Source organism: Dermacentor variabilis, chromosome 2 (assembly GCF_050947875.1).
Source record: "Dermacentor variabilis isolate Ectoservices chromosome 2, ASM5094787v1, whole genome shotgun sequence".
NCBI classification, from domain to species: Eukaryota; Metazoa; Arthropoda; class Arachnida; order Ixodida; family Ixodidae; genus Dermacentor; species Dermacentor variabilis.
In genome coordinates this window covers 55,773,505-55,797,723 of record NC_134569.1, presented here as the reverse complement: position 1 = coordinate 55,797,723, position 24,219 = coordinate 55,773,505, and the positions used below count along the sequence as shown (strand labels likewise).

At 46.6% G+C, this 24,219-nt stretch overlaps 1 protein-coding gene across 2 annotated transcripts in view; it reads right to left on the bottom strand.

Moving 5' to 3' along the window:
* LOC142571917 (transcription factor Sp9-like) overlaps window positions 1–24,219 on the bottom strand; it is a 172,715-nt gene that overhangs the window by 68,069 nt on the left and 80,427 nt on the right. Inside the window, exon 2 of one of the 2 annotated variants that reach the window (XM_075680627.1) lies at window positions 20,071–20,115. The gene's annotated coding sequence lies outside the window, so the exon portion shown is untranslated. Of the gene's footprint in view, window positions 1–1,982; window positions 2,635–20,070; window positions 20,116–24,219 lie in introns of those variants that run through there. The other variant, XM_075680626.1, reaches the window with a different exon arrangement.

Genomic DNA, 24,219 nt, shown 5'->3' with positions numbered 1-24,219 from the left:
TGCACTATAAACGAACCAGAAAGAACTCGGTAATCAATAAAGCGTTATATGTATCGGATAATAATAATAATAATCATAATAACAAAAACTGTTGTAGCAGTTTGCATCAACCCCACGTCGGCATTGTATGACTAGTGACGAAACTTTTTCTTGCGCGTTCTACTATAGATTCGCATATAACCTATTTGTATCGGCTCCACGCGTCCTATTCCCGCCGTGTTAAAGTGCCAGTTTATTTCAAAAGCAAGAAAAAATAAAGGGGCGTGGTGGGAGGGGGGGGGTGAGGAGAGGAGTCGTTAGCTAGGCCTTGTCATTGTCTATGTAAGCCGTTCTTTGTTCAGGTATATAGAACAAGTAATACGAAGTCTGCAAAGCGTTTCGCGGGAATAGCTGCTTCAAAATCATCTATATATAACAGCAGAAGAAAGTATTAGTGGAGACGAAACATTGCGGAAGTAAAAACACACTGCACTGCTATCACTGACATGCGGAGCAATGGGAAGTAACCATTTCTGGGGCTTCTCAGTGCCGAACACTTTAGCCTTATTATGCTTGTTTGCCTACGGCTTATTATTATTATTTTTTCCTCGGACATTTTGGCAAGTAGAGAGGATGAGATTTTGGAAGGCAGCCACTACACTAGAAGTCGGCCTCCATTCACACGCGTAAGACACGCTCTGACGTCAACAGCGAGTTAAGGCTATCTCAGGTCGCGCACTTTTATCAATGCTATAGTAATTAACTGCTGTCTAGATCGAATTAAAGTACAAGAAAAATGACATAATGGACAGATGAAAGAACCCAAAAACGGCTGGTGAACACTTCTGGTAAGCAGAACGAAGCATGCATAAAAATGATAAGTTTTATTTAAAGCATCATGTCTGAAGCTGTGCATGCCATCCATTTTCCAGAAAAACCTGCGCGAATCCCTGCTCCGCCATTTTCATTGCCTTATCCAGGTGAAGCTATATATATGAACGATACATATGCCTGGACTTCGAAGAGTTCACACTGCCTCCTATATATAAGACATGTCCCTCGTGGAGCCATTAAATTTAAGGGATATATCAAACAGCTGAATGAAGACTACAGAGCCGATACCGCCTTCAACGATGGCGTATATTATAAAACTGACGCCATAATTTCAAAACTCAAAACCAAACATACGAAGTTGTTCTTGTATTTTGCACTTCGGAGGAAAAAGCGTGACGGACGATTGTTTTCCAAGACGCAATATGGGCTTTGTTTCAACGCGCAACGGACAAAAGGAAGTGCTGAGGGCTGGCGAGACTCAGCTATTGTTAGACTTTTTTTTTTTTTCCTGTTTTACGAGGAAGCGAATAATCAACAACAATTTCAGGATCTGCATCGTACATTTCTACTTGCCGGCAAATACCTCCCCATTATCCGACCTTCATTCTTTTGTGTATTCACATTTGACGTCATGTACGTGAACTTAAAACGTGAATCAAAAGAGAAACCAATGTATAAATCGCAAAGTACAATGACACGTAAGTGTAATATATGTTAAAGTTCCGACTCCGTATACTCTCAAGTCTAGATATTATTACTAGATAATTCTTATTTTTTTCTATGATTTCAACACTTAGCTATCTCTCGACAAACATTAGCGGAGAAAGCTACTGTGATACAACAGACCAGCTTTCTTTGTAACTTTGCAAACAAGTCGTCGACGAGGTAAGGAGAAATAATACGACAGCGAGCTTACGAAAACGCAAAAGAACGTTAAAACCAGCGACCTCGCGTTATACAACGTGAACGACAATCACGCTCGGAACATCTTTTCACGTGCATTAACAGCGCGAGCGGGTAATGTGAATCGAATATTTTTGTTCTTATAACAAGGAAAGGCCAAACGCCGCAACTACAGCAAGTCATCGAAAAACCTAGGACAGCCACGAAGCGCACGCCTTGTAACATCGCGGTGCCTCCGAAACCCGCGCCGACCAGTCTCTTCTTACCTGGCGTGCCAAGTGAGCCATGGTCCACGCAGGCTTGTCGCCTGTCGCAATCCAAACCGGGAGAAGACCGGAAGAGATGATCACAGTGTCGGGTTCGGTGGGGGTGGCCGGCACAGCAAAAGAAAACGAAAGCGATGGTTGGTCAACGTTCGTGCACTCCCCGCTGAAGACGCCGACGCCGAGTTGTCGGATGGGAAGACGGCCTCCAGTCCATGTTGCAGTGTTGACGAAGAGAACAGGCGACGAAGACGCTCGCGCAGAACAACACAAAAAGCTCTCGCCCGCTAGCCCTTCGACAGACTCTCTCTACCGCCGGCACCGGCGTTGTTGCATCACTTGCCGACAACGTGAGCCTGTCGTGCCGGCACCGACATGGTCGTCGGTCGGTGAGATGGCCTAAGAGCGAGTACCGTCGAAGAGCTAGCTACTCGCGAACTCGTGTTACAAGGCGCGGCGGCTGCCCGCGCGACGAGCGCTCGCTTGGAGCGCGCGTGCCTAAAGTACGACGCACGCAGCAACGCCGAAGAATTCGGCGGCAGCGGCAGCAGCGGCGGCGGCGGCGGCAGTCAAACGACCAACACCATAACAAGAGAGCACGGCACGCTGTTTGCCAACGCGGAGGGACCCCTCACACAATGAGATGTCGGCGCACGCACGCGTTGGCAGCGCCGGGGCGGAGCCTTGTGGGCGGGCGCCATCTTTGTGTTGTTGCTCTGTGTATTTTTTCCTTTTGTTTGACTAGCGGCGGCGGCTGCGTTCGGCCGTGCCCGCCCATCCTCGCATCGCAGGATCCGGGGAGGAGAAGAGATGAAAGCAAAAGAAAGAATGAAAGGAAGAAAGAAGAAAGAATCGTGCGTGAAAGAAGCAGAAGTGCGAGAGCTAAACCGGAGAGAGAGAGAGCGTGCGGAGGGGTGAACCGACGGGTGCTGCAGCTCCCCTTTCCACCACCTATTTTGCCGGCCTCTAGTGGCGGTAACGGGAACCAATGGAGGGCGGGGTCGTTCAGCCCTCCTTCCTCGCCTCCCTCTTGACTCCCCGCTGGTGCAGGGAAGAGAATAAATACACACACACGCGACACACGTACGCAAGGGCACGCACGCACGCACGCGAGCTCGGCGTCGTACGCTGCCTCTGAGCCAGGGGGAAAGCGAACAGCAAGGAGCACGCACGCAGATGTAGCGAATCGAGCTATGTGCTGGCGAGAAAGTAAAAGCGAGGTGCTCGACAGAAAAGAAGCGGGGGAAAAAAAAAGAAAAGAAAAACAGGATCGTGACGCAAGGAGGAGGAGGGGGAGGAGTGGTGTGTCTGCAGGAGATGCGCGACGGCAGTCCGCGAGCCGCCGCTTTCGTAAACGAGGCAATTTAGCAGGAGTAATGTGCTAAAACGTGTGAGACAATGAAGAACTCCGGGGACGGAGGAAGAGGTGAAGTCTCCCGGGAGCGAAGGGCGGAGAAGCAAAATGTTCAGGAAAGGTGGCACGTCTTTCGATCGTCGTCGGCCATGACTCTCCGGGGCTCTCTTACGCCAGAACGACGGATAAAAAATGACTGAGAAATCCTGCTGGAGGCGAACTTTGAGAATCTCTTTCTTTCCTCTCTTCGGTCTCGGTCGATTGACGGTCGAGCACCAAACATAATAATTGCTAGATTCAAACGATAATCTCAGACCCTTTGTATGGCGTTCACAGCAAACGATCAACTTTGCTCGCAATGTTCTTATACGTGGTTCGTCTGAAGAGAGTACTCGCGTCATCGTCTTCCAGCGTGCATGCGACGACACATCGGTGTTTCACGATCCCAAGGCACGAAACGAATGGTGCTTATCTCAGGCGGAAAAGCCACACTCATTCGCCATGTGCGCTGTGATGATGATGATGATGATGATGATGATGATGATGCGCCTTTAAAACATGACACGTACCTACAATGGGGTATACGGGCCAAGAATCGATTGGGTGTACGCAAAGTTAATAGCTTACCAAAAATGAACTTAAAATTGCGAATAAGGGCATTGTGTAGTTGAGAAGTGAGACCAGCGGTATTCTGTTTCTTTTTTCTTCTTGCTTTCGTGTTTTGAGGACGGTGAGTTCTCATCCGCGCTTCATACCCGTCTAACAAGCTTATTCAAAGACATCACCATGCATGCTTCATTTCTCCTCCTCTCTTCTCCTGCTTCATTTTTCACAGAGTTGTTTTGGATGCCCAAGTGTAAGCGATGATGTGGGAGAATTATCACGTGGAGACGGTCGATGACGCATCTATTCTTCTCGGCAGACAGCGTTGTGACCCATTAGTACGAACACCTGGAGAGGATGTCAGGCGAACAGCCAGGCTAACATCTCCAGCATATCATTAAAGCTTGTTTCTCTCTCTCTCCCTCCATCTATTAGCATGATCAGTAACTAGTATGTTTGTTCTTAAACGACTAGGCAAAGCTGTACTACTCAGAAGAGACCTCCGTCAGCAGAAGATGCTGAAGATAGTCTGCGTCATATACTTCGTATACAAGGTGTCCCAGGTAACTTGAGCCACGAATTTAAAAATGAAAGGCGCGCCGGAAGCGAATTGAACCGAACGCATACTATTCGCAATAGCCTATAATAACTCAGACATTTTCCCCCCATAACTGACTAATTAATTAAGTTTAATTACCAAACTTTTTTTATTATTGGCTGAAGACCCTAAGTATGACACGCAGATTTGTAGAGCGCCTTCAGAAACCACCGATCGATTTGTTTTCCGTCGGGTGAAGGCGAAAATGCATGCTGCTGGCCGAGCGCTGCCGGTGAGATGAACGCCCTGACGATTCCTCGTCGCTGCAGTTACGATGCAGCCGAGCTTGTTCACCGAACGCACGCCCGAGAGCAGCACGATACCACTGCGCGCAAGCGCTCCGTCACGTGGATTTTTTTCATATTTCGCGGGCTTTCTTTGCAACCCGGAAAAAAGGACTACATCAGATGTATCGTAAAGGACACAACTCGATCGGTGGTTTATGAAGGTGCTCTACAAATCTGCGTATCATACTTGGGGTCCCCAGCCAACAATTAAAAGTTGGGTAATTAAACTTAATTAATTAATGAGTTATGGGGAAAACAAAATCATGTCTGAGTTACTATATGCTATTGCGAATAGTGTGCGTTCGGTTCAATTGGCTTCCGACGCGCCTTTCATATTTAAATTCTTGGCTCAGGTTATGTGGGGCGCCCTACAGCAAGAACGGGAGGTGGCATAAGGTCTTGTCTTTGCTAGAGGTACACAACAATTGAAAGCGCTGAAATATGTATCATACTTTAGCATTCACCATCCCCTGATTGCCATGGCAATCAGGGGATGGTACAAATGATATAATAGAAGTTTAACAAGTGTATGCATTTTCGTTGTTATAGTTCAACGGTGTGTTGGTATGTGTGAATGCTCTCGCATTAACTTAGACAACCATAGTGAGATGAGTTCTGCAGAATGATATTTCTTTTTTTCACATTTACAAATCACTATCAAGCAGGCTCTCTGTCCCGGTAAATTATATCGTAAACATTGTTATATTGTTATATTGTTATTATATTGTTCCAAGTTCCATATTACGTCAGAAGCCACTTAACCTCTGAGGGGCACGTCGAACCTGCATAAGGCTGAGCGTGAAGTTGGTCGAACAGATAAAGACTATATATATGTTAGAAATTGCCCCCAAAATATACTCTATAGGCTTGCAAGACTCAGCATATACAAATTGCACCTCAAGAATAAGCATGCGCTGTAAAATCTTAAAACGCCAACTGTAATGAGGTCTTTCGGCATCGCATGCGCGTCTACGCATGCACTATGACAAAAAGCTGCCAGCATCATGTCGTTATGGTAACGACCAAACAAAGTAAATTAATATGCAGTATTGAAAAGAAGGAACCACGCAGATTCCGAGATGGCGGCGCCACTGAAGTCGTCATCGTCCTGCACGCTATCATTTTCCCTGCTATGTATAAGGCAACACATTTATCTTTAGATGTTTCGTGATTCGTTTTCCTGTCTCCCCCCCCCCTTTTTTTTCTTATCCTTTGCTGAGAGGGAGCGGGGGGGGGGGGGGGAGGAGTGGACGTGATGTGAATCTTACGTAGCGATAGACTATGCATAAGCGAGGCACCTACACGGTCTAGCGACTGCGCCAGATGTAAGGTCCGCGCCACCTCGGCAACAACGATGTAACAGCGCAACCGCGCCCATTAGAACGATTCGCACACGCTCAAGTGGTGGTGGAAAAAAAAACAAAAAAAAAAGAAGAAGAACGAAGAGCTACGACCCCCTGAAGCATAAGTGATGGACGCCGCCGAGCGTTCGAACATGCGTCACCGAAGCAACCCGAGCCCGCACGCAAGAGGCATGTCGTGGCAAACATGCACGCATGACACGGTGAGCCTCCGGCACTGTACTTCGGCACTGAATGCAACACGACCGTCAACGTTAACCTAATGACCTGCAGCAGCAGCGCGGGGGTTAATTTAATTAACGGACGGGTAATTGCTGTCGGCAGCCACGCCCAGTCGCCTGAAACGGCAACATAAACAACGGCAGAAACATCGACCACGTATAGAAGCGGAAGCGGCAACAAAGAAAAAAAAGAAAAGAAAAAGTGTTTCGAAGGCCGCAACATGCAGCAAAGACCGTGTGGCTCGTATCTCCATTCTTTCTTCTGGAGCGTGCTTAAAGCTACGTGCATTAATTGCGCATAAAAAGAAGAGAAATGTGCATTAATAATCAGAACCGAAGGTGCAGGGCACGTTGGGGCCCGCATCTGCTATATTCGAAGTTCGTTTCTTTACTCCTTCTACCTTTTAGACAGAGTGATTCTGCCCCGGGCTCACTCGAACCGTTCTCGAGAACGCGCTGACGCGCCAGCGATGCGGGCGATCACGCCATGCATGGGTCCAGCAAGAAGAACGCTTGCGTACGCTTTGCAACGCGACGCGTCGAAGCGAGCGCGCTGCGTCTCTCGGCTTCTCTGCAGGGTTCCCGCGGAAGAAGCATGCACTCCGTAACCCTGTCCGGGCAGCCGCTCGCACAAGCACGCGGCGCCGGGATTCGAGAGAGAGGGGGTTCGACGGCCGAGCAGTGGTGTCAAATTCGAGGCTATTAATAATCGCCTCGTTTGTTGCGAAGTCACGCTATGCACACTCACGCGTGGCCGCCACCCGATCGCCGGCCCACGGCCTCAGTACCGGGAAAAAAAAAAAAAAAAAAAAAAATACGAGCAACAAAAAGACGAAACTCAACGACGTCTCCTCCAGTTTCTTTTCTTAATGTTTCGTGCACGTGTTCTTTTATATATACTAAGCATATTAGTCTGGCTGTCAGCGCCGCGACGGCAACATCTATCTTTTTTTCTGATGTTGTTCCTGTATACGCATGTATACGTGACAGTTTGGCAGCGCGCGCGCACGCAAGCGCTTCGCACGCACAGCCACTGCCCGGAAGAGTGAAGTTGGCGGCTGTGCGTAGACTCATACTCGCTGCGTTTGCGAGCTCGTTTTAATACAGCGGCGGCATGCAAAAGCCAGGTAGCTTGGTTCACATTGTTTGGTTCAAGTTTCAGGCCGTGTCGGGGCTATTAATAGCTTGATTAATGTGCGCAGCTGAGTTCAAAGCAGGCAGGATGACACCGCCTTCTCTAGGACGGGCACAAAGGACGTGCTATACAAGTGCTTTTAAGCCCTTGTTTCGCCAAGAAGTTGTTTTCAAAGCGTGTCGGTTATGACCAAACCAAGCGGTTAGCTGACTACGGCTGAAACTGCGTCGTGGCAAAGAAGAAAGTCTCTCACCGCGTGTGAAAACGTGGCCGCTATCTCAAGGCGAGAAAATTTGTCTACAGCGCGCCCAGCTTTGCACCTTGCCTCTCGTCAGGCGTGCTCAAAGGCGCAGGTTCTGAATGAAATGTCTTGCATAAAACGCGGCAGTGGTCCGTGTAATTGAAGAGGCAGCTTACTTTAGGCAAGAAGAAGGTGGCAGTAATTTTACTTCATGCCATTTTACAAGCGTTTTGTTTCGACATCTATGTAGTTCTCTTTCTGACTTGAGTTACATCTGCCCCTTTCGTATTACTCACGTGGTCCGCGCGTAATTTTCGACTACAACCGCAGAAATGTTGCCACTGATGCGCTTAAATGTTTAAAACATAAACAAAAAAGAACTTCACGTCAACGGACACTCATGACACTTTTTTTTCTTAAAATCACTAACCTTGTTTGCGTATGTACGCAGGGACATTTCTTCGCCTTATGTACGCAGGGACATTTCTTCGCCTTTATTCTGGCATCCCTTATTCAACATCTTACCAGCGAAGTTAGCTTCGCTGCAGTACACCAAGACATGCTAAAAAGCCACCGCTACGGAGCCCGGCAGACGGTCAGTGCCCCCGGGACCGAGTGAGACGTCGCGTCTTTCGCCACGGAGTGCCGCTCTTACGTCAGCGCACGTCGACGTCTCGCGCCTGCCGTATTAATCACTCTGACACGGCTCGGCTTTCTTGATTGTCGCGTCGGGCTCCGAAGTCACCAGGTGAGGGGAACTGACGACCATGGCTAATGCGACTGTCGCTTACGTTTTCTTGAGTCAATCCAACTGCGTGAAGGTCATTGCCAACCGAGAAGCACGGCCGTTTTACTGAAAGCATTTCTGCCGAGGTTCTTTTCTTTTTTCTACATCTCTATTTTTAAACGTGAAGCTTGCTAGTCATACTCAAAGCCCTGCATTGTAAGCACATAAACAGGAGTTGTATGGTGGTCCTTTAGGGCATGAACATGCAAAAGACACTGTGTGACACTAGTGACAGTAACTTAAAGAAGAAGAAATACGTACTAATATTCTGCATTTTTTATGCTCCTTTGAGCTGCCATGTAATTCTAAAGCAAACTATCAGGTATGGACCATTTTACTCCCTCCGATAAGTCGTGTCTCATTTTACCAATGGTAAGCTGCGGTACATAAATGTATACAGACAATGATAAGTTGAAAATGTAGCATACTCCGAATATTCACCCCCGCCCCCAGTTTATTTCTCTTTCTTTCTGTCTTTTTTTTTTCTTTCTTTAAGGAGTGTGGGAAGGGGGTCACGTCCAGGAACTCCATAACGGGTTATGAGGGATGCCATAGTGGAAGAGGACTCCGCAGCAATTTTGCCCACATGGAGTTTTTAACATTCATCCAAAGCACAGCATACGCTTTTTTTTTTCTTTTTGCAATACGTCCCCATGGGAAAGCGGCCGTCGCGGCCGGCAATCGAGCCCGCGACCTCGTGCTGAGCACCGCCACGCCATAGCCACTAATGGGGCACCGGAGTGGGTATTCTCATCATTACCAACGCTCACCGATTCCTAGACATCTCAAGCATTTCCACGACTCCGCAGAGAGAAAAATGGACGCCTTATAGAAGAAGAAAAAGTATGAACAGGAAGAACGCTGTCCTTTCTTCATCTAAATTGTTCCCGTTTCCCCTAAGTCCTAATAGTATATCTCACGAGTGTTACAGGTTCCATAAGCTTTCTCGCTTGAATGCTTCGTTGCTCCTTATTTCATATCTTTTACAGCGCTGCTTGATAGAGCAAGGTGACGGTTAAAGACCTGCACGGGGCACGCCCGCACGAACGCCCGCACGCACGCATCGCGTACGTCCATGTAACGCGCACGGCTTCTGAAATTCCGTGCAGAACATACGCGAGCGACCCCCACAGCGGCCCGGCTATACAGAGGGCGCGCGTGCATCCACCTCGGTCCGGACGATAAACCCTGGCGAGCACGGACACCTTGCGTGAGCAACCGTGCATCGGCGCGCTGTCGCGAATCGGTTCTCTCCGAGTCGGCCGGCGAGCGAACACAACCCGAGAAACGACCGTGGCGCCGTGATCCGTCTCGAAGGGGAGGCCGCTGCCGGCGCCAGTCAAACTGTCACTCACCCGAGTCGACGACCATGCGTCGATCGCCGTTGAGACGCGGCTGAGGGAGGGAAAAAGAGGAGGGGAAGGGTAGTAGAGAGAGGCTGCATGCAGGAGGACCTTTAGCCCCCGAGCGTCCCTTTGCATTCAGGTTGCGTGCCTCACGTCTTGTATGCCTGTCCCCTCTCACTCGTTGGCCGGCGACTTGCGAAGTAGTTTTATCGCCACTCTTCTTTTTCTTTTTTTTCTTTTTTCTGTTCTTCTCGAGAATTTTTACCAAGCCGAACGGCTTACGCTGCAAGTTGACCGCTCATAACCTTCGCGTTTCGGCCTATTTCCTCTAAGACGAGTTCACGTTTTAGGTTGCTTGCTATTTTTCTTTCCCTCTTACTGAGCATTACCGATTACTCTTCATAGAGGATGTATTTTGTCCGGCTGCACCAAATTTTAAAGGTTACCTGTAGGAGGTAGCACAATGCTAGCTCCTGATGTAAATTACTCGATGAGGCAGCCATTACATCTACGAGAAATCGAAATGTTTAATTGAATATTTAGTATATTTACGCTACCTAACTTTTTAATTAATTACTTTTCGGCATATATTTCAGTCCACGAATTATAGCCGGTGTGTTCGCGAGGCGGATGCACCTGGAATGAATTCTCAGGACAGCACCAGTGTCGAGATATTAATTTTCAGAGTGTCCGACGCAAATCATTGATCAGCGTTCCTGTTATTCTATTTAAAAAAAGTGTTCTTTTATGTACTGAATCACAATAGTAACTGGAACATTTCGTCAGACACTATGAAAAATAATATCTCGAAACTGGTGCAGTACAGGTCGACACGCCTTGCGACCTCACCGGTCATAATTCGCAGAATAACAGATGTGTTGTAAAATAATTAATTAAAATGTAATTAACGTAACTATGCTAATTATTCGATTAAGCATTTTGATTTCTCGTAGAAGTAGTGGGTGCCTCATCGAGTTATATAGATCAAGGGTTAGAAACGTGCTGTCTGCCGCAGGCAATATTTAAGAATTTCGTACAGCTCAAAAATATAAAAAGCCCTTTATTTACTATGTCGCTACACCAGTACAATTTGTCATTCTCCCGCCATCCTTTCGACGCTTCTCCGTCTCTTCCTTTTTACTGACATTTGCAAGACAGTCCTATCTTTTTTTGCTTCTACATAGCGTGCAGATTAGTGCGCGAAAATGCTTATTGCTCGTCGATACACAAAACGCGCGTTCCACAAAGTGCCGGATAAGCCCTTTATTTTCGAATCTAGCGCATCGCCTGATATTGCTCGCAAGGAAAGCCAGATGAAAAGACGCGCGGAGGAATTGCACGTCTCGCTTGACTGGTGATATACACTCGTGCGATATATACATTGAAGACGCTGAAGAAACCGGTCGCGCGATCCGACGCCGGCACTGACAGCATCGCACTCTTTTCCGCGAGTCTCTGAAAGCGTCTCCAAAGGGGCTGCAACAATCTCATCCGCCCACTCTTCCCGAAGAGTCGCAGCTAACAACAATAATCACGTGCCAGAAGCCGCACAGGTAGGGGTGGGCGAGATGGGGGGAGGGGGTTAAGGGGGTGTGATGTGCACACCCCCTTCACTGAGTTGCAGGCGAGGTGCAAGGCGCGCCCGGCTACGAGCCAAGCCAAGCGAAGGCGCTCGAAGGAAACTCGAAGGGTTCCTGCGAACCCTTCATCGCTTAAGCCTCTGAAAAGGAAAGAGTCGAGAGCTCGCACGAAACTTCTCGCTGGCACTGATCACAACGGATGCTGCAATTCCAGTTCGTATATATGTGCACCGAGCGCCACAGTGCGTATCCGGTTTCTTTCTGGTCGGGTTCTTGCACCATGCTTCGTATAGATCGCGCTCTTACATATTTCCGGGACCGTTATCATCTTCCACGCGAACGCGGCGATGAAACTGACAACAATGGCACCACTCAGAGATCCAGCGGACGCCCGGAACGCTGTGCAAAGGTGCGCGTTAAAAAACAAAAAAAAAAAAACATTCTTCTTGCTTTTTCTTTCTTTCCCCTTTTCTTTCTTTCTTGCCGATTTATTTTCTTCCACCTTCATATTGTTCGTAAATGAAGGAAGCAGGTTCGCCTATGGCGCGTCCCCCAAAAGCCACGGTGCCAAGCATCGGCACTCCACAGGCTAGGTTGCTGCGAAGAAGCATAACGCACAATCTTCGCCACTTCATCCGTTCGCACTCTGCGTTCTCGCCGTAATACGCAGCTCGGACGTTTCTATGTTATTTCTCCTCACAGCCTCTCATTTGTTCGGCGTATAGTTCACTTCCGCGTACGTATATGCCGTATACAGGAGGATCGTTGAAATAGCGAGTCTCTCTCCTGCGTATACGAATGCTGCACACGAACTGCAAGTAATACTCGGGGATACGTGTATCCGCTGGCGGTCTGCGGTTGATAATCGAAGTGCAAGAGAACAGCTATTTCCTGTGGGCGTTCCGCTCCTGCGTCCCACGTACACGCGAAGAAACTTCCTCTTGCCCTGTTCTGCTGTTCTGACTTTTGGTATGCGCGGCTATAAACCCGAGGGCGATGCGTGTCAGCAAGACAGCAAACCGCTCGGGTGACCGAGGCTGCTCATATTGCTGCCTTTTCTAGCTCCCTCCCCCTTTCCCCCCCTTCCCCAGTGTAAGGTAGCCAGCCGTGCTCAGTCTTAGTTAACCTCCCTGCCTTTCACTCATAATTTGCGCTCGCTTTCTCTCTCTCTCTCTCTAGCTCACTTTTCTTCTTTGTTTTTTTTTTTTTGTTTTTCGTTAAGGATCAACAAGTTCACAAGAGCGTCGCAGCCAACGATATATGCATAAGGTATATACATGTGGAGCAACTGCATACCCGTGCCTCGCCGATGCCCTTGTTGTCATCGAAAAACTACGAAGCTTCATCCCGACCCATCCTGATAGCCTAGCAGATGGCTTTGTTTAGCGCGCTGCCGCTAAGTGCCAGGTCACGAGTTAAGGTGCCAGCAGCTGCGACCAAATTTAAATAGGGGCTAAATGCAGAAACGCTCGCGGTCCTTTTGATTTAGGTGCCCGTGTAAGAGCCCCAAGTGGTCTTGGGTCTCTTTAATGTAGAGCTCTCGATCCTCTATAATCTTATAGCCCAGTCTTGCTTTGAGACGTTGAACCCCGTGAATCAAACAGTTGATCATGCTTAAACTCAAGCATGCACTCGCAGGTAGTAAGCGGAGAGAAAATTTTCGCACAGAATGTACTTTTCACTGCCCTTGCTAAATTTAGACAGTATACGTCCATGAATAAAGGCAACAGATCGCAGTTTAACAGTTAAAATAGGCTCACAAATATATGATCAATCAAAAATAAACACGTAAATTTATGTAACTTACAGAGGCACTGTAACATGCAGTTATAGAAGCCATTGAGTGCGGGTGTCTGTGTAATGGCAAGACATTTCTTTTCCTAAGAAGGAAAATTCCTAAGATCGATTCTTGAGTAGTTATAGAAGTAAACTGCATAACGCTTCTTTCTCAACAAAAAAGATGGCGAAGCTTTTCTTTTTCGAGGAGAGGGGGGGGACGAGAGGGATAAGAAGGGCTAAATTTCGGTGCAGCAAAGCAGGAGCAAGCCTGGTGAGCATGTCACGCTCAAAAACGGGATACAATGAAATAGAGGCGCGGATACACAAGCGGTCGTATCGCCTCCATTTTGACTTTCGAATCGTTCTTGATTTTTTCCGTAACCATGATTCAGAACAAGATGACCCAGAGCCTGCAACAATCATGCGTGATGTCTAATAAAAACTAAACAGAAAGTCAATTGAAGGCAAGAAGCTGCCCACAAAAAGGTAACAAAAATTGTGTAACGGTTTTTTGTAAGGGCTAGCAATCGCCGATAGAAAAGCAAGTCGGCTAGCTTTAAGAAAATTGCGAGACTTAACGCATACCAAAAGTTCACAGTCACTTATGATCCGATGTCGTAGTGAAGGGCACTGAATTAAATTTGATCACCGGGGATTCTAAGATTAAATCTTCGCATAGAAATTTAAGTACACGAGCGCTTTTGCCTTTCGCCTTCATAAATATACGGTCGCTGTGGCTGGTAGTCGAACCAGCCACTTCGTTCTCAGCACCCGAGTGTCATAGTGACTGAGCCATCACGACAGGCAGTCGGCTAGCTTCATCAATGAAGAAATCTTTCTGCGAACTGAATGCCGTAGATCTTTCCGGCGGCGCAAAGAAAGAATCAGCAGCGAAAATGAGGTGCACGAAAAAAAAAAAAACAACGGAGCAACAATGAAAAACAAAGAAGGCGGTCAGGCTTTTTACTTAGGACTGAAGAGTTAACTACAGCTCTGTCAAAGACAAATACCGATTTATGAAACCACCCCAGTCGCGTACGTCTATAGTCGGGGCAGGCGAAGACAAGCTGTCCGGGTCAGAGGCCAAGTGCTCGCATTTTCGCTTTTACTACCGAGAAAACGCACGCACACACGCACGCACGCACACTTGCGCGTACAAAGAATGGGCGGCGCGAGATGAGCAATTCTCCCCAGCTATATAGGAGCCAAACAGCGGAAGCTGCAAAGGTCGCGCGCGCCAAAAAGGATCCGAGGGAGCTAGTTCATTCTGGGAGCAGGTTCCGGGTCGACGCGAAAAACAAATTTTTCTTCGCGGGAACACCGAACCAAGAACAGAAGACGCGGCTGTCTAAGGTCACAGCGCCTCAGAAAGCGCCGCTACAACGGCAGTAATTAGCTTCTCTCTCACGAGAATACCCCCCACCCTCCCCTCACACACCGTGCACCCCCCTTTTTTGCTCCTCTAACACCCACCAGCGTTCCCCCCCCGCTTCCTCCCCCTACCTTTTAGAAGGGAAGAAGACACCAAGACAGAAAACACCCGCCTTCTAGTTAAACCACGATTTTTTTTTTCTTCCTCGTTACTTTCTTTCGTTCTCGTCCTTTCTTCACTCGCTCCCCTTCCCTGCGTATAGTTTGGCCCAGAGTTCGAGTCCACTCTTTCTTTCTCGAGTCTTGGTGCGTGCGCGGTTGCTCTCCGGCTCTCCCCGTGCACCTATATGCAGCAGCTGGCCATGCCGTGCGCTGTTGTGCCTTACAATGACTAATGAACCGAACTGCTGTCAAACGGCGGGCCAGGAGAAAACCGCTTTCTGGGGCGCGCGCGAACGCGGTGCTCGGCAGCCCTCCGCGCACACAGTTCACGAGGGGAGAACAAAAGCGGGAGGACCAAGAATGACGGGAAAACTGATGCCGCCTGGTGAGGAGCAGGCCGTCTTTTCTGCAGGGTTTCGGCGCGGCTCTGTGCCTTGGCGTATTGCTCGCTATACTCGGAACTCGTGCATGTTCTCTCTCGTGCCGCGTATATACCTGCGAGGTGCGCGCGGAGACGTACAAGGCCCCGTTTCTGCGAAAAACTCAGATTAATTATTGTTTTTTCTTTAGGTTTTGCTCTCGCCCTGTGGGGGAAGGAAGGAAGGAAGATGAAGCCATTTCGCAGTTCCGTTTCCCTTCTAGTAAGGGAATACTTGAGAAAATTATTTGTTCACGTTCCGCTGACACCTAAGGTGTACCCACTGTGGTTTCTTAGTGGCTGTATGGCGTTACGCTTCTAAGCAGGAGGTCGCGAGATCGAATCCTGGCCATGGCGACCGCACTTCGATGGGGTCGAAATGCAGAAACGCCCGTGAACCGGACTTTATAGGTACACGTTAAAGAAACCCAGGTGGCCAAAATTACTCAGAAGTCCCTCACTACTGCGTGCCTTATAATCAGATCATGGTTTTGACACGTAAAACCTCAGAATTTATATTATATCTTTATCTAAGATGCCCGAGAAGATGGGACATCGTACGTTGTTAAGCTCAGAATTTGGCTATAACAACCCTCCCGTGGGCCGAAGAAAAAAAAAATAGAATTGCTGCGTGGTCATGCCTCTCGGCCATGACCATGCAGCTTTCCTTTACTATATACGACGTATTTAGAGCCGTGTCTTGTCGGTTTCGAGTGGGCGAACTTTAGCGACCTACGCGCTTGGAAACGAGCATCCGTGCGCAGTGTCTTGTCAGGCGGCAGAGCGCGAAATACAGCCCTAGGTTAGGACTTGTTTTGTAAGCAGTGTCGGTTAACTCCGTGGTATGCTGCGGAAAGGTACCGCATAATAGCGTAATCCGAGCAGTGAAAAGGTCGGTATCGGTGATTCTCCCCATGCACTATTTGCTACAGAGCCGTATTCGTGCCGTAAGTCTCGTCTTCTTGTTATTACGATGAATACTTGCTACGTAGCCGTGGAGCTCAGTATACCACACTTTAATCGGACGCAGGGCAATTGTATACAGCCGGCCGAGCTGAATACGTGTAAAAAAGATAATTCATTTATCTCGGCAACAACTGCGCCAAATTTGACGAGGTTTGCTGTATTTAAAAGAAAAACTTAAAAATCTAATGACTGTTAGTTTCGAATTTTCGATTTAGATCGTCCATTTTTTATTAAGAATTGGCAAATATCGCAACTTTCCAGAAAACGAGATTATGAGGTTTACAGCTCGCTGAGCTGTTTACCTTGCTGAGTTTACATTGCTGTGCTGTAACTCAACAATGAAAAATGATATTACAATTCTATGAATTGCATCTGATATTACATATAACACGGACAAAATTTATATGTTACACATGAATCAGCAAAAGAAATGGTAATATGAAAATACAGCTTTTGCTGAACTCTTATACATGACGTAACGAATTCACGTAAGATATAAATTTACATATCGAATTTGTCTACTTTGAGTGATCTAATGGGTGCCGTTTACAGAACAGCGATACATGTTCTTGATGCAGAGCTATTAATTTGTAAACTTCGTGCTTCCATACTTCACGAACTTCCCAATTTTAGAAAATTCTTTTAACGATATTCAGACCCTAAATCGAAATTACGCTTCCAACAGCCACTAGAATTTAACTTTCTCTCTCATCTGCAACAAATTTCATTAAAATCTGTCCGGGGGTTATCTCAGAAAAGCGTTTCTGCGTTTTACATGCATTTGAATAGGCCGCGTCGGAGTTGGGCCCGAGCTAAAGCTTGCTCTCAAGTGTACTGTCATGATCATGCAGCATGAAAGTTTCGTGATAGAACCTAGAGCCATATAGATACCATCTGTCGGTTATGAAAAGCTATCTCCTGACCTTTTTATATGCATGTCACACACGTTGTCTCACTTTAGCGCAATTCCGTGGCAAACCTCTCAATATGCCGCGGCAACAAATTAGTAACAAACGGTATCAGTTGCTTCACTACAAAGGCTACAGTGACGCTTACTTCTTGCGTGAAGTTGATTCACTGCTTTTTTTTTTTTCAAACTACAATGGGACAAATTAAACTTGTTTCTAAGAAGGCTAAGCTGGCAATGATAATAAAATGATCTATTTGCTCAGCAAACCTCCGCATTGTTGTTTGCTATGCGCTTGTTTTAGTATTTGATAGCCTGGTCGCAAGACGCCCTTACAAGGTGCAATAGCATCTACGACAATACAACTAGTAGAGCAGAAAATAACTAAAATGGTGAAAATGTGGCCATCTTGGAATGCCTTAACGATCGGCACATGCCGATCGTTCAGACGCTCGAGATAATCACTATTGTCCAACTCCTCAAACACAGAAGTGTAAGTTTAGTATGAAGTATAACTTGTTATAGAGCAAAGTATATATATATATATATATATATATATATATATATATATATATAAACGCTGCTAGCCAGTGGAGGTCGCATCTCTGTACCGAACCGCGATATGCGAGTTCATCGTGGGCGCGCCCATTGAAGCGAAACGTGAGCCGTTTCCTCAATGCTCCGGTAGATGGGGCGACGAGACAAGGCACCGTGCGAGTGTGAAGCGCGCGTGACTCCGCCGCGCGTCCCGTCGCGCGGTAGGCTTCACCGCAAAGCTAGTCAGTCTCGTGGGGCTGCGTAACGCGTTCTGTTCAAAGAGCACAAATAAATTCAGAGGGCGCATTTTCACCCTAATGTCGTTGTTGTTGTATCTGTTTATATCTACGGCCTTGGGCCACTCTTCTTACAGTTATTTCAAATAAATAAACGAACATTCCAGCCGCCACCACCGCAATAAGGAGATAAGATTGATGGCCCAAGTCCCCGTTCTCAGTATGATAGTGATCTCTTACGCTAATACTCATCTAATAACAGTAATAAAGTTTTGCTATCAAAAGGTTAAAAGATGATCACCGAAGCTTAACAGTCGTGTATACCCAACTCCAGGAGATGAGTATAAAAAGGCGACAGCTCACTCCATTAACTTATTTTTGAGTGCCAAATGCCCGCACTGAAAATATTTCCCGACGATCACGCAACACAGTGCTCACGTGTCTCCTCGGTTTAATCAACTGCTTGAATCTGCTTCCCTGTGCGCGCTTACATATTATTTTGTTTTGCACTGTGCATAGCGTCATACTGCGCGTTGATGTTATCAGCTTCAAAATTAACATATACGATGTTGTTCGCAGAATTTTTCTCTGTCTTTGTGTGTGTGTTTGGGTACTCTTGCTATACCCATGCAAGCGGCTGTCTTGGCACCTGAACCGGGAGATTAACCTCTAAACAAGGTCGCGTGCTCATTGTTCGTGTTCTCATACCCGTCGATTTCGCACAGTGACTGCTGGTTACTTGTCATCCGGATTATTATTGACCCGCTTGGATTTTTTCTTTCTGCGGCGAAGTCGTCTGATGCGAAAATCTCTGGCTTTTAGCGACAACGATTACCGATCTTCCAGCGCCACTTTCGGCGTCCAGCTGTTTGTCTTGCGGTTAGCCTCTTTTATTTCTCATCTCATCTCATCACTCTCCCTCTCTCTCGCTTTCTCTCTGGGTGTCACCGCAGGTTGATGTGAAATATTTCTTGTCTGTTCGATTCATTCCATAATGAAGCTTCTACAAGCATGCTTTACTGTAAATCTCAACAGTTAAGCCCAGAAACAAACTTTACAAAATGCAATATATATATATATATATATATATATATATATATATATATATATATATATATATATATATATATATATATATATATCTTTTCTTTTTTTGAGAACTCGGATGCTTGAAAGTACTTGTGTATTCAACTAATGATTAAGAGCACAAAAACGAGGGAAATAATTGAGCGAAGAGCGAGAGAGAGACAAGGAAGAAAACACTGCGAACGGTTGTTGTACGAGTTATAATGCCGACAACGGTGCTAGGAAATGCCGTAAGATCGAAGGCCACTTACAAGATTAGATCGCGGCTGAAACAAGGTTGCAATCAGGAGCGCAATAAAGGTCCACAGGGTAATTCTCAAGACAGGACGCTAATAACATGGCATCTCAGGTTCTATTACTTCGCCGCCTTTTTCTAACTTCCAATAATACCTTCTACTCCCCCCTTCCTTCCCCTTCTCGTTCCAGTATTCCGCATATCTAACAAAGAAATAACATCTGAACAAAATGATTAATGCTTGCACCATATTTCACTGCGTTTCGAAATTACGGCGGCCGCAGGTACAGATTAAAAGCGCCAATAAGTACGCCTCACGAATGGCGGGTCCTCCGATTCTATATCGCGTTTGATGTTTCATTATCCCAGCCTCTTCTATGAAGGTATCAAAAAACAAAAGTATTGAGGGGGAAAAACACTAAAATGAGGAACAGGCCAAAGCGTTCACCGAATGCAGCAACTCTCTGTTGCACACCCAGAACTAACTGCAGTCGACGGAGACTTGCGAGCAGGGAAAGGAGGGAGCCGGGAGCGAGTGCCATAAAACGAGCGCATTCTCAAGTCGTGCGCTCTCGACTTCGACGCCATATCCTCACTCCACCCCCTCTTCGTTATTCGGGCATCCCAGTCCTCCAGCGCGGCACCGTCCTCGGGAATAACGAATGCCGGCAGTTTCCAGGCGCACTTCATTTTTCAAGCAGGCAACTCACGCGACGAGATTCTCAACAACCGAAAATCAAAGCCGTCTTTTTGCGGCGCTCCCATCCTCCTCGGCCACTTCGCATCGCGAGCATCGCTAGCGTGATGCGGCTTTCTTACTTTTGTTTGAAAATGAAATGTTCAAAAACCCTGAAAAGAAAGAAAGCAAAACGAGTCCGAACCTGATTTCGTTTCGTTGCTGTCTCACCCAGGAGCATGGAGGGGAACTGAAAAGAAGGGAGAATAGGGAGCAGAGTTGTTGGTAGGCACTTGCAACGAAAAACCAAACAAAACAGAAGGGCATGCAACATCATTGATGCACGCTCGAGTTCTTTTCTTGTCGGATATTGTTTTTTTTTATCATTGAGGAAACAAATGCAGGAGTGGAAACGGAATGGAAAGAATTGACTCAGTGCAATGGGGAGTCGCTTCGTTTCGAAGGCGTGCCATGATGTGGGGGCGTTTACATACCGCTGCAAATCTAGAGCACACAGAAAATAACACCAGGGGTTGCTGATTTTTTTCTACGCGTATATATAAAAGAAAAAAGAAGAGCAGCGTAATAATAGACGGAGGTGGTCTGAATGGCGAAGAATGAGAAAATAAACACAACGTCTGACTACACGGCGCATGCAATTCGAGCTGTGTTATCTTCGTGCGGAGATGTATTTTGCGACGCCACAAAAATGATAAACGATCTTATAAAAAGCCTTTCTTTTCTTCTTTTTTTTCACATAGTGCAAAAAAAGAAAGGAAGAGCGACCAACTGGAGTGTTCTCGAGCCGCAATCGTATTTGATCCGCATTGTTCACGCTTGGCAAAATGCCGGAATTCGGAACCACAAATAAAAACGGAAATGAATTGATCATCGTTTTATTGTCTTTTGTACATCGCATTCAAAGCCCGCTATTAAGACTTCCTTCCCCGTACTTTGCGTGTGGTTTATTTGTATCGCGGATCTTGTCGCAATGTAGAAACGAAGAGAAAAGAACAGTGATTTAATAAATTTTCGAAAGCGACGTGCGCAAGCAGCAGCACCTTCATCCGAGCTGTGGGAGGCTTCTTCTAAGAACACCATGCAATCATAACGGGCGCTTCGTTTATGAGGTTCAGGATCTTGTGAGAGCGGTGTCAGTCAGTGCTGACGGCGCCCTTCCAAGTCTCCCTGAAGTTATTACCACAACCGAACTGTTTTCATCTTCGTTCTCAGAGTAGCCACATGGCTGCCATAATGTACCACTAATGATCGCCACCACCACATCTCTTCAGAATTTCTACCCAGCATTCTGCGCACCCATTTATCTCTATGATAGAAAACCGTCCGGGTGCACAGATACACGCCATGTTTCAAGAGCATAAATCACGACTTCCACGATCCGTTTTTTGGAACTCGGACCTCTGCTACCCAACATGGCTTCTGCAGGCGCCGAAAATAGAAACGTCAATCGAAAAGCTTAAAAATAAAAGCGACGTTTCCACATTAGCAGCGAAACAATTAGCGTTACATCACCAATTTGACAAGTATACCAGCAATCTATTCAAGTCAACAGGGACGGTTCTGCAATCAAAGGAAGCGCGACTGCAGCTTATGTTATACCATCCTTACACGCAGAGTACGCCAGTCGACTAGGACGCACGTCGTCTCCAACAATAACGGAATTAGCGGCAATTCTACAAGCCACTTATTTTATCAAAACATATGAGACACAAACAAAGTGGGTAATTTGCACGGATTCCTTATCGGCTTGAGCATGTCTTGAAAACAATGACGACAGCCAACCACACGCACTAATAACATAGGCAGTGCTGAACAGTTAAACTCGGGCATGAAATGATAAAAACATGAAATGAGAAAACATGAAGTGATACTACAGTGGGTGCGGGGCCTGCTGGTATAGCAGGCGATGAATTAGCGGTCTCGTTGGCAAAATCGACCCATAAAGATGCAGAAATTCAACTCATCCCTTTATCACCAATAGTCACAAAACGCATATTGAGAGTACTAAAGGAGGACTTGCGTATGTCAACCTGGTTTGATGATAATACTAAGGAATCAATTCTTTACGAAGTGGGCCCTCAGCTCAAATACCGGCTGGATGTAAAACTTTCGAAAAGTACCGAGACACTAATTCACCGACTGCGCCTCGGGACAGCATACGCCAAACATTTCCTATATCGCATAAAACGGGGTCCTTCCCCGGATCGCTCATGTGGCCACGACGATGAGGATGTTCGCCGTCTACTCCTCGAATGCCCCATATACGCGATGCAAAGACGGCAACTACAACAAGAGCTAGGTTCCATTGATCTTTACCGGCCTTTCTCACTCGCAAAATTGCTAGGCCCATGGCCATAGAAAATAGCACAGCGAAAAGCATTGAACGCACTTGAACATTTTTACGAAAAAAACAAGCATCCTTAACAAGTACTTGCTGTCGCACTGATTAGTCACCGATGATGACTAATAACCGATGGTCATTAAGGGTTACAGTCTGGATTCCAAGGGAAGGGAAGCGTAGCAGAGGGCGGCAGAAAGTTAGGTGGGCGGATGAGATTAAGAAGTTTGCAGGGACAACATGGCCACAATTAGTACATGGCCGGGGTAGTTGGAGAAGTATGGGAGAGGCCTTTGCCCTGAAGTGGGCGTAATCAGGATGATGATGATGATGATGATGATGATGATGATGATGATGATGATGATTAGTCACACGATGTTAGTATACCTCGCTTCTATTATTTGTAATTATTAGTGCTTGTATATTACGTGTTATACTTCTTTTTTGTATTCTGTGCGTGTATTATTTTAGCTCTGTGTATTTCCTCATCTGTTTATATGCTCATCTCAGTCTACATCACGGCCGTTTGTGTGTGTTTGTGACTGTTTAAAAACTCGTTGTGGGGCAACTCGCATTTTACTTTTATATTGTAATGCTCATGGGTGTGTAGGACTGTGTGCTGTGGACTTCTGACCATATGACGTGATTTCTTTTCATTTCCTTACATAATTTTTTTATATTGTTGTTCCCACTAAGAAAAAAGAAGTAGCCGTCACGATTATAAGACGACTACGTGTCTTTCTTTTATTTTCATTTAAAAAACACTAATGATCATATAACAACGTTGTATTTGCGATAATGATGAAATACAGGTGAATAAACTGCACATGTAAAGTTTCCTAGATTGCAATCTATTGATCATTGGCGTAGAAACCGGCGCATCAACTGGATTTTTATACTGGCTTTATATATATACAGCTTGCAGTATGCGGAGTATGCTCCCAGGTATTGCTTGTTTCTGTAGTTTCATCCATAGTACTTCGTGTTCTATGGAGTCGTATGCCTGAGCCATATCAGGAAGGCTACTACTATCTCTCTGCCTTCAAGTCTAGCAATTTCTATTCGCCGGTAAACAACGAAGAGGTTGTCATCCATGCATCGGTCAGGCCTAAAACTATTCCGTAGTTCTCCTAGAACATTAGCCTCCTCAGCCCAGTGTTGCAACCGAGATCGCAGTATGTGACCAAATATAGCCTGTATGCAGAGCTGACGTCGCTGTCATTGGCCCGTAACTCTCGGGTAGGTCTTTGTCTGTACCCTTCTTCAGTACAAGTCTGATTCTGGATATCCGCCATCTATGTGGTACACTGTGTAGTATTGGATTAAATGTATCCTGCATTACCTGCCGCGTCTGTTTGCCACATTTCTTCAACAGCAGGCGAGGTATGCCATCCAGTCCCGTGGCTGATTTTCCCGCCATCCGTTTCAAGGCTCTCTCCAGCTCCCCTTGCGAAATGGGTTCTGCCATCTCCTCATTACTAAGCTGAAGTGAGGAGGCATAGAAAGAGGTATGAAGGAGTGGGATTTAAGCTTGTTAGTCATGAACTTTTCTAGAAAGTGCAGGCATTCCTCACCCTCATATTCAATTGCAGTGGCTTTTTCTTTCAGCTTGCTTGTGTGTGAGCGAGTTGTAGGCTGAAGGAATTGAACATACCTCCAAAATATCTCATCTGTCTCTTTTCGTTGATCTTCCTCGTCTTGGGTTGTACGAGCTGGGCCATTTGTTTCTTTTTTTTTTTCCTGGTAATCGTTCAAACAGTCAAGGATCTTCGGTGGGTCGGACTCTTCACCAATGGCCAGCTTGTGCTGCCTGCACGCCTGTTTTTCTGCCTCTAGAGCTGTTGCAACCTCTTCATCCCACCAACCCTTACCTCTTATCCTTCCATTCCCCATCGAGACCCGCACACAGGCTCGAAATCTCACAATGGTAGCCTGCATCCATGCAACGAGGTCTGCATATAGCGTGAAGTCTGTTGTGGCAGCAATTGTGGTCTG